We start from the raw sequence: 11,092 nt of genomic DNA on the forward strand, positions 1-11,092 counted from the left end.
AAAGTCAACAAAGCATGAAAACCCTAGTAAACCCTAATTTGACTAGCTAGACCCTAACTTTGCAAAACTATGAATGAAACTACTACCACTAATGCCATTACTTGTTGTGAACTGAAATACATGCATCTAGGCTACTTGCATCTGGAAAGACATGTTTTTGTATTTTTTCATTAAGTGGTTGGATTTATTGTGATGAAGCTTTTGATTAGGGTTTGGTTGTGCAGGAGCGGTTGGAATGGGAGGAAAGCATGGGCAAGGTCAGGATGGCTAGGGGAGGTCCCAGAGGGTCTCTAGCATCGATCCACAGAAGTCTACCACGTTCGGATGCTCAGCAACCGAGTTTGCAGGCTTCTACAGGAAGTCTGCAGGGGATCCTACAGGAAACTCAGGGGTTTCTACAGGAAGTCTGTGCAATTCTACAGGATGTTTGGCCGTGGAAGTTTTGGGAGATGGTGAAGTGTTGGAGTGGTATGGGAGGATAGGTGAGATGGAGATGGAGCTGGTGATGGCTCTGGAGCAGAGAAATCAAATGGAGGAAGAGTGCATCTAGTGGGTTGATGGTTGGAAGGATGGGATCAACGAAAGTGTAAGTAAATGGAGCTAAGTGATTAATGGATGAGTTGGAGGGTAGATGAGTTGGACAGAGGCTGAGTAGGTGGATTGAGGAGAGATCAAGAAGAAGAAGAAGGAAGTGGAATGATAAGGAGCAGCGTAAATGAAACAAATGACTTATGCACCCTAAAAACGAGAAATTCATTAACCTATGATAACGGTGCTATGAAACCTATGAACAGCAATGGAAAACCAAGAAATGAAACTCGTGCATGGAAGTGAAATGTAGAAGTATGGTTCGATGTCAACAGTGCATGGATGGATCTTCAACGACAATGTCTATGTTGCAGCTTGCATGGAAGTGAGAAGAACTGCGTTTCTTTTTTGTCGTTGGTTATGGGCTGCACCCCAATCCCTAAGAGAGATGGCAGTGAGCCTTAACAACCTTTTGCTGGAGCTCCAATAATTTTATAACTATCCTCCTATTGAATCTAAGCAACTGAAACAAATTCACCATAAACTAATCCTATCTAAGCTCATGAAAAAGACTAAATTAACAAACTGTAAATTCGAATTGCATGTGAAAGTAAAAACTCAAAGTGCTAGAACGAAATGCAAACACATTACAACACCGAGGAGATCTATTTCTCTCAGGTTGGGCCCTAACCTGAGAGCTATAGCTCCCTTAGAAACTCAGAATGAGATCAAAATCTGCCTGCATTTATTCATAAACGAAAGTCTGATGACATGCCAACATTGGCTTACAAAAGGAACAAAAAACCGAGCTGTAGCTCCTACTTCCCAATTACAAGAGTAATACAAAAGTTCAAAAAGCTTCTCTCCAAGGCTACGACCTCAGTATTTATGCAAAATGTTCATCCAACAGGTGTCCTTTATTTGAGGAGCTTGGCTGTCCAACTGAAGTTTAAACTGCTGATCCTGTAGGACAGTCATAACTGCTGTTCCTGTAGAACAGTTATAACTGCTGTTCCTGTAGAACAATTGGTTGCTTCTAAGCTCGGTGGGGAGATGGATTGGAGCTTGGAGCTATGGTGGGAATCACGAGGAAGGTCCCCAAGACCGTGGACATCCTCTCCTAAAAACTGGCAGTGCCACCTCATTGTCTCCTTGTCTCCTTTCTCGTGGTCTTTTCTCCCTTTTAATGCCAAAAACCTGAAAGCATCATGCATTTGTCACGTAGATAGAATGCCTACCCTTCTTCCTACAAACAACATGAATAAACCAAGAAATGAATGCATAAGCAATAAAAAATGAATGGTTTGAGCAGAGCAAGTAGGCCAAATGAGCCCAAATTGTACCAAAAATTGGGGCTCATCATCACCCCCCAGCTAAACTATTTGCTCATCCTTGAGAAACTTAGTCCAAATCCTCATCCTTCATTGCTTTCACTGCTTCCCTTGCATCCCAAGGCTCTGTGGTAGTGTCTTCTCTGTGGATATGAAACCTTGCTTTCCTGTTCACCTCTTCCCATTGTTGACTGTCATCCTCCTCGGTATTGCCTTCAGTCAATCCCAGCAATAGTGGTGGGCTGAGTTTAAGGCCAATCCAGCTGGCCTGGAGGCTTTGCATGGATTTCTTGTAAAGTTCAACCCTTGCCAAAGCTTCCCTCATCCGAATGGGGGTATGGTACTCTCTGATTTTTAAGCTGTGTGCCAGGGTATTCCATCTTCGTGCACATGCTTGGGCAGTACTTTCTTCCAACAACCTTTCCATGTCTTCAAAGTGGGCTATGGCTTGGGCCTGTTTGTCCATGAATCTCAAGGAAGCTATGGGATCTGTAGCCAACTGTTGGTGGGCTGAGATGAGTGCCACCGGATCCTCTAGTTCTGGTCGAATGAACAGTGGTTCACTCACTTCTCGGTTCATGACCGATTTTGCTTCAGCTGCTCTCTGATCCTCATGGTTTAACCATGAGGCAAACGCCATCAATTGCATATCACCCAAGGCAACATTGGGATCCCAGGAGACTTCATTAGGCAAAGCCAAATTGTGGAGGTAAAACTCTGCTAATTTGGCTTTGTCCTCAGACGAACTAGTACTGCACAATTCAGAAAATTGTTGTGGGTCTTGGATATGTGAAATACCTCTTTGTGCCAAGGTGTTTATTTGGAACTGCAGCCATTGATCTTTTAAGAACAATCCATAGGATTTTGAAGGTGTTCTGCACTGAATTGCCTCCATGGCCCAACTGGCCATGCAGGCCAATTGTGCTTCCTTTTGTTGCAGCTGTTCTCTTAGGGCTTGCACTTCAATTTTTGTTTGTTGTTCTGCTTCCTGTAGAAGTGTCATTGGTCCCTCAAGGCTGGTGGTTAGCTCCTTTTTGTCTTGTTGTTCATTTGTGATGTCCTTGGAGGATGTTCCTGCTCCTGCCCTTAGTTCCTGAAGCTGCAATCTTAGCTTCTGATTTTCTTCCTGTAGAAGCACACGTTGGCAATTAGCCACATGTTTAGCCATGGTGAATTCACTCCTGACCTCCCTGAGTTGATCTTGTAAAGGGCCTATGTCCGCCACACCCTTTGATTTGGCGATCTGCATCCATGTGTGGGAACAGACTCTTTCTTTCTCTAGTTCAAAAAAATAGAGGCACAGTAAATTTCTGCGGTATGATTTTGCCCGCTTCTAAAAAGGTGTAGTATGAATTCAGATTAGGTGAAGGGCTAGGTTCTGGTATATGTTCTCTTTCTATCTCTTCAGGCGGTTCTACCTCACCCTCCCTTGGTGGTGATGAGAGTCCTTCTCCTTCCTTCTTTTTCGTTTCCTGTAGCCGGGCCAGAGTATCCTGTAGAACATTTTCAGCTTCCTGTAGCCGGGTTTTTTCGGTCAACAGGTCTAACCTTTCTTGCCACGTATTTTTCTTTGGACTCCCCTTCTCGTAGGTGACTGTGATCCTGGAGGGTGACTTTTCTTTGGGAGAAGCAGGTGTATCTTCGATGACAATCGGGCTACTGGATTGGGCCTGTGGCTTGCCCGTCTTTATCCTAACACTTCTTCGAGCCTTAAAGTATAGAGGGGTCTCCCTCTTCCTCTTTCCTTTTGGCTTAGGTGGCGTGCTGAGGCCAGCTAATACAGCTGCTGCCTCCCGTGCCAGAATACCAGCCTTCTCTTTCTTGCGTTTTTCTCTCTCAGAGCTCCTTGTAGAGGGCCCCTCCTTTTCAGATTTCGGGCTTCCTGTAGAAGACCCTGCTTTGCCCCTTCCGGGCCTCCTGTAGAAGATTCTTTCTTTCCCGCTTTTGGGCTTCCTGTAGAAGACCCGGCTTTAGCCACTCCCGGGCTTCCTGTAGAAGGCCCTCTCTCTGTCTTCAGACTTCCTGTAGGAGGTTGTTTCTCCATGACTTTCGGGCTTATTGTAGAAGCCCCTTTTTCCAATTTCGGGCTTCCTGTAGAAGCCCTTGTCTCTGTCTTCGGGCTTCCTGTAGAAGCCCTTGTCTCTGTCTTTGGGCTTCCTGTAGAAGCCTGTTTTTCCAATTTCGGGCTTCCTGTAGAAGCCTTTGTCTCCGTTTTTGGGCTTCCTGTAGAAGCCTGTTCTCCAGCGATTTTCGGGCTTCCTGTAGAAACAGTCCTGTAGTGGCTTTTTCTGTCTTCCTGTAGAAACAATATTCACTGTTTTGGCCTGCTTGGCTGAGGGTGCCTTCTCCTCGACCTATGCTGTGGTTGCCTTGGGTGTGTCCCTACTTGTTTTGACATTTTTAGTCCTCTCTGCCCGTGTTTGAAACCATTTCTCCCTTGGTGTTTGCGTTTTTACTCCACCCACAGCTTTGGCCTCAGCAGCTTGTCGTTTTTCTTGCTTTTCCTCTAGCTTTTCTTGTTCCTTTACCTGTGGCTTTTCCTTTGGTGGTCTGTTTGGTTATATTGCTGCTGCTGCCCCAAAACTTGACGGTTAAAATGAAATTAGGCTCTCACAAACAGAGTGCAGAGCTTAATTTACACACCCACCATCATACATATAACCATCTAAAATTCACATTTTTCACACAGGCTAGCCCTGACAGTGATTTATCTTTTCTACAAGAGAAAAAATGTTGTAACAGGAACTATGGAGGAGAATATTGATGCAGAATTAACGAATAAATTTCATGAAACCACAAGTAAACTGCTATTTTGACCCACAGGAAGACTTGTTTTAACTTTCCCTACTCCAAACAATTTAATTTACCACCTTTTGAAATTTCATGCACAGGTATGGTGTTTTTCAAGCCTACCTTTCTTTGAAACTCCAATTTGTCGGAGAAAAATCCATTTTCTCTGCTTTTGAAAGCTGTGTCATACTGTCTGGAGAACTTCTTCCTGTAGAACACTGATAAGCAGGGTTTTTTTTTTTTTTTTTTAAAGAAAATGGCCAAGAAAGCTTGGTTTGCTGCTATGGAGCTTGTTGCAGCTGCAAGGACGAGGATAAACTAGAAATAATAGCTGTGAGAGTTCGATGGCTGTTTATGAAGATTTTCATTGATGGAGGGTGAGCTGGCCAACTACACGTTGGCCCCATGCAGACTGTCGGTCCTCACTGCAGTGTTTAACTATTTGTTCTTTGCCTATAATCACGTCCATCAATCACGCTGAAGTTTAACTGTTCACCACTGCCCGTTTTCAATTTCCTTCCTGAGATGGTTGAGCGCACGTGTCTCATTCACCCACCAAGTGCTTTTGAACTGGATGAGGGTGGCGAGTTAGCTGGCCACCAATTTGTCTAAATCCAACCATCTCATTGTTCACGCAGTTCTCGAATTACATTCATGCAACAGAGGAATTAGTTTAGTCACGTACCTGCAAGTCGACTGGCTGCTGTGAAGCTTTTTGCTGCTGCATGCTTGGAGTCCTTGGTTGCATGATGGCATGGCTGATGATTTTTGATTGCTTTTCCTTGTGCAGGTGTCCTCTGGCCGGATCTGAGCTGCATGCAATCGTTTCCACGTTCAACTCTGCCCGTTCAAGCTGCTGCTGCTGCATGGTCACAAAACCAGAACTTCTTTTTGCCATTTCTCCCAAACGGTAGATCGGATTGATCTGAAACTCGGTGAGCATGTTCCTACCATCATTATGCATCTCCCATAGCAAATTCGTGATCAATGGATGCACGGATTTTGAGAAAAATGGAAAATGGCTGAAGATTTCAGAGCTCGATTTCTCGGAAACCGTGCATCGGAATCGGCTGAAACGGATGCATGGTTATGGAGAAAATGCAAAAATGGCTGATGGTGATGGAGGCTGATTTCTTGGAAAATGTGCATCGGAATTGCATGAAACTTCTCAGGCATGTTGTCATCAACCTTGTACAATTCCCCGTAAAACGGTTTGGCAAATGGATGCATGGTTTTCACGTTATGGCAAAAAAAAATTCTGCTCTATGTGTTTTTGCTTCAAGGCACTTTGCATTTTGGTTGCATGGTATGACAAAATGAATTTTGGCTGTGATGCAGGTATAGAGATGATGGAGGAGGAGTTGGAAGACTGCATGAGGACTTCTGAACCCTTGAGGAAGCTACCATGCTCGCCAAACCACTTTTTGAAATGCATGCCTAGTTTCCCACAATTTCTACAGGAAGTTCCTGTAGAAGCACAATGAGAAGCACAAGGAGGTGAAAAAAATGATGGATGAAGGCAAGGGATGGACACACAAGTGCTTGTAGGCCTAATCAACAGATTCCAACCATTAGATTCACTTTAGAAATTGGATTTGGCTGGTCCAAAGGTTCTATAGGATGTTTCCTGTAGGAATACAGAGCTTCCTGTAGAAGGCAAGAAAATTCCTTTGACCTTGATTTGAGTGCTCCTCCTGTCATGAAACGTCCTTCTTGCAACCTGCAATGTCACTGCTGCAACATGAAATTATTCAATGGAGATTAGCTTTTATTTTTATTTTTCTTTTTCTCTTTTTTGAAAAACAACTAGGGCGCCTCATGGAGGTTTTCACCCTAATTGCCTGCCTTGGGCGCCTCCAAGGGAGGTTTTCACCCAAAGATCTTATTCTCTTTTCTCTTTTTTTTTTCAACCCATTGACCGCCTCATGGAGGTTTTCAATCAATGAGCCAATCTAAGGCGCCTCCGAGGAGGTTTTCACCTTAGATTTCTATTTTCCTCTTTTTTCATTTTTTTTTTTTTTTTTTTTTTTGTTTTTTTTTTTCTACCCTACCCTACTTGAAAAAAAAAAATCATTTTCAAGTATAAGAATACTTCCAATGGAGCCATGTGCACATCGAGATTAGAGAAAAAATGATGTGAAGGCTCGAAATGCATGCTTTGATAGGCATCCAGATCTCAGAGACAAAATGATCTGACTTTGAAAGTACAAAACATAGCTGAGGAAGAGAGTACTGCTGCAACTTAGTGACCTTATGAAACCATATCTCAATATAGCTTTGATATCCTTGGTTCTTTTGCTGATCTGGATCATTCTTCATGTCACCTTCTAGCATGACCTTCTGATCTTCCTCTTGTTGTTGATTTTTCTCTTGAATACATGGAAGATTTGATGGTAACCATGAGGGAACTCTCTCGATCTCTGATTCTGATCTCTTATCTTCATCAAGTGCAACCCATGGTTCTTTGATCTCCTCTTTTGAATCTTCTTTTGCTGGATGTGATCCTTCAATGCTTTCAAGATGATCTCTTTTTTGCAATGCTTTTCTTGAGCTTTGGTGAACATCATTGAGCTCACGAGGAATCATTTGTACATGTTGTGCCTCAGATTTGCAATGGGGTTGAGCTGCTCCATTGCATGGTTTTGGAAATGGTGCTACGGGTAGCTGAGTGGAGGGGTGTGATTGAGATGGAGATGGATGGCATTGTGGTTGGGTAGGCATTTGGGGTTTCCTTGGTGGAGGAGGAGGCGATGGTTGTGGATGAGCAGGTGGTGGAGGAAAATGAGCGGGATGAGAGTTGTACTGGGGCCTCCACTCCTGATAAGGTGCATTCCACTAAGGCTGTGGCTGAGCATAAGAGTGAAATGAATGAGCAACTGGTTGAGCATAATATGGATCTGTGAAGGAACAAGGAGGATATGACCAAGGAGGAGGTGTAGACCAGGAAGGATGAGCAGGGGGACCCCAAGAAGGCATGAAAGTGGCTTGATAGGGGTCATAATAGGTCTCGGGTGTCCCTTGCAGTTCTTGTTGGTAAGATCTAGGTCCATATGGCCTCCTTTGGTTCATATAACGGAGTGATTCAGTGGCTCCTTTGGCTCTCTGATATGCAGCTTTGAATCTGGGTAAGGAAGGGCACTGATCTGTAGGATGGTATTCTTCACAGACAAAACACACTTCTATGGAGTACAATGGAATTTCTCGTTTTTAGGGTGCATAAGTCATTTGTTTCATTTACGCTGCTCCTTATCATTCCACTTCCTTCTTCTTCTTCTTGATCTCTCCTCAATCCACCTACTCAGCCTCTGTCCAACTCATCTACCCTCCAACTCATCCATTAATCACTTAGCTCCATTTACTTACACTTTCGTTGATCCCATCCTTCCAACCATCAACCCCCTAGATGCACTCTTCCTCCATTTGATTTCTCTGCTCCAGAGCCATCACCAGCTCCATCTCCATCTCACCTATCCTCCCATACCACTCCAACACTTCACCATCTCCCAAAACTTCCACGGCCAAACATCCTGTAGAATTGCACAGACTTCCTGTAGAAACCCCTGAGTTTACCTTTATGCAAGCTGCAACACAGTCGTTTTCATTATAGATCTTTCCATGCACTTCAATTTTGAACCATACTCCTTCATCACAACTTCATGCACAACTTCTCTTCACGATTTACATTGCTGTTCATTGAGTTCATAGCACAGGAAGCATAGGTTAATGAATTCTCGTTTTTGGTGACAGTCATAAGCAATTTGTTTTATTTACACTGCTCCACATCATTCCATTTCCTTCTTCTTCATCTTGACCACGCCTAAAGCCACATCCTTGACCTTTGTTCAGCTCGTTTACCTTCCAACTCATCCATTGCCCACGTAGCTTCATTTTCTTGACCTTTCATTGTTCTAGCCTTCCATCCACCAACCAACTTTGTGCACTCTTCCCCCATCCTGTTTCTCTATCCCCGAGCCATCACAAGTTCCATCTCCACCTCACCTATCCACCCAAAACCATTCCATCCCTTCACCATCACCAAACTTCCACTTACAGCACATCCTGTAGAATTGCAGAGACTTCCTGTAGAAATCCCTGAGTTTCCTGTAGGATCCCCTGCAGACTTCCTGTAGAAGCCTGCAAACTCGGTTGCTGAGCATCCGAACGTGGTAGACTTCTATGGATCGATGCTAGAGACCCTATGGTACCTCCCCTAGCCATCCTGACCTTGCCCATGCTTTCCTTCCATTCCAACCGCTCCTGCACAACCAAACCCTAATCAAAAGCATCATCACAATAAATCCAACCACTTAATGAAAAAAATACAAAAACATGTCTTTCCATATGCAAGTAGCCTAGATGTATGTATTTCAGTTCACAGCAAGTAATGGCATTATTGGTAGTGGTTTCATTCACAGTTTTGCATAGTTAGGGTCTAGCTAGTCAAATTAGGGTTTACTAGGGTTTACATGCTTTGTTGGCTTTCAGTTCCTTTCTGCAACTAGATTAGTCTTCTTTAAGTTAGCTTTCGTCCATCATTCATAAAGCTTCTTTTGTGAGCCTATAGAAGTTGGCTTGAGCCCTAGCGGACTTGTGCCAGCTGACCAAGTGACAGCTGCGACAAGAGCTAGTACTTGTGCATACAGCACCGTCGCTTCCAAGTTTGTACGAACTACCGGGTTGATAAAATTAGAGATAGGAAGCTCCAGGAGTTGTAGCATTATTGCTACAATACTGGAGCCCACCAAGTAGCAGTAAATCTATTGCTTACCTAGAGCTCTCACTTGTAGACGATTAATGTAGCTTAATCGCTGTTCCTGAAGATGTCTGAAATGAAGTGCTATTTGGGTCATGAAAAATTGTACTTATGCTATCAATGGAATCCACGCCGGATTTGTTGTATGCAATGAACTCCAACTCTTGTGTGACCTCCACCATGGTGGGTCTAGAGTCTCTGTCAAATGATAAACATCTGAATGCAAGTTCAGCAACTCTCTGAACAGCTGCTCTGATCTCAGCATCTTTGTCAACCTGTAGAAAGGGATCAATGATTTCATGAATGCAGCCTCCTCCAATTTTTGTTATTGCAAGGAATGCTAGGTTGACCTCGCTCTTCTTACGGGAGAAATCCACTACTTTCAGTGCAGTTATGATCTCTACCAACACCACCCCGAAGCTGTAAACATCGCTCTTATCAGTGAGGTGGTAATTCTCATGATACAGGGGATCCAGATAACCGAAAGTGCCCTGAGGTGCAGTAGAAATGTGTGAGGCTTCTGTTTGAACAAGCCTGCACAGTCCGAAATCTGCAACCTTGGCATTGAAATCATAATCAAGCAGAATGTTGCTTGATTTCAAGTCCCTGTGATAAATTGGAGGATTTAGGGCTGAATGAAGGTAAGCAAGAGAGCGGGCAGTTTCTGCGGCCACTGATACTCTTGCCGTCCATGAAAGGCCTTTTCCTATTTCCTTATGTAAATGCTGATAGAGTGTGCCATTGGGCATAAATTCATAGACAAGAATGGGTTCACTGTTTTCAAGGCAGCAGCCTAATAGTCTAACCAGATTTGGGTGATCTACAGTTGACAGAAGCCTGATTTCGTTGAGGACCTGCTCCATTCCCTGAGTATCTTTATGCCTTATCTTCTTCACTGCAACAGTACCTTTGCCCGGAAGCTTTCCTGCATAGACTGTTCCGAAACCTCCTGTACCCAATCTCAATCCAGTGGAGAAGCTTTTTGTGGCTATTTCCATTTCTCTGTAGGTGTAGAGTGGAATATTTAGTGGACCTCCCTGTACAGACATAAACTGTTTGAGACTTCTCCTTGTCTTCATTGTCTTCAATGTGCGACGATACCTTTGGTAACAGCAGTAGAGAAGGATGAATCCTACCACCGTAGTGCTTCCGACAATGAAGACTGGATAAGACCAACCAGAAAATCAAACCCAAAGGAATGGAAGTTCGTTTTCACACTTTTATTACCATAGAATGAAATTAAAAGACAGTATAGAACATCTCTAAAATTTAACAAACGAATCAAAACAGAGCACAATGATATATGCAAAATTTTTTAGAATATTTAGGAAATGCAAAATTTTTAGAATATTTAGGAAATGCAAAATTTTGAGAATATTTAGGTATTTAAGGCAGAAAAATCTATTTGTATGGTAATATTTCAAAATATTTCGAAGGGCTGGAGTATGTTTTAAAACTGCTTCTGTTTGGTTAAGAGTTAGTCTTCCTCAGATGTAAGGAAACAGGTTAACTACTCAAAACAGAGGCATTTGGCAGGGGTGAAAGTATGTGCTCTTTGAAACTACTAGCTAGTTATTCTTGATGAATCACCTTGCATTCGCTGTTAACAGCTAGATATGTAATTGTCCTCACTGCTGATTTGACAAATAAAATATCATAGATTTTACCACCATATAAAAATTTTCAAAAA

General features: G+C 43.2%; 1 pseudogene; it reads right to left on the reverse strand.

Annotated features, from left to right (window-relative positions):
- Positions 1–9,440: 9,440 nt before the first annotated feature.
- Positions 9,441–10,646, reverse strand: LOC149169525 (wall-associated receptor kinase-like 14 pseudogene; annotated as a pseudogene).
- Positions 10,647–11,092: the final 446 nt, after the last annotated feature.

This window comes from Pinus tabuliformis, chromosome 4_2 (genome assembly GCF_031772625.1).
Source record: "Pinus tabuliformis cultivar Carrire ecotype Pingquan chromosome 4_2, CPIR1, whole genome shotgun sequence".
Taxonomy (NCBI): Eukaryota; Viridiplantae; Streptophyta; class Pinopsida; order Pinales; family Pinaceae; genus Pinus; species Pinus tabuliformis.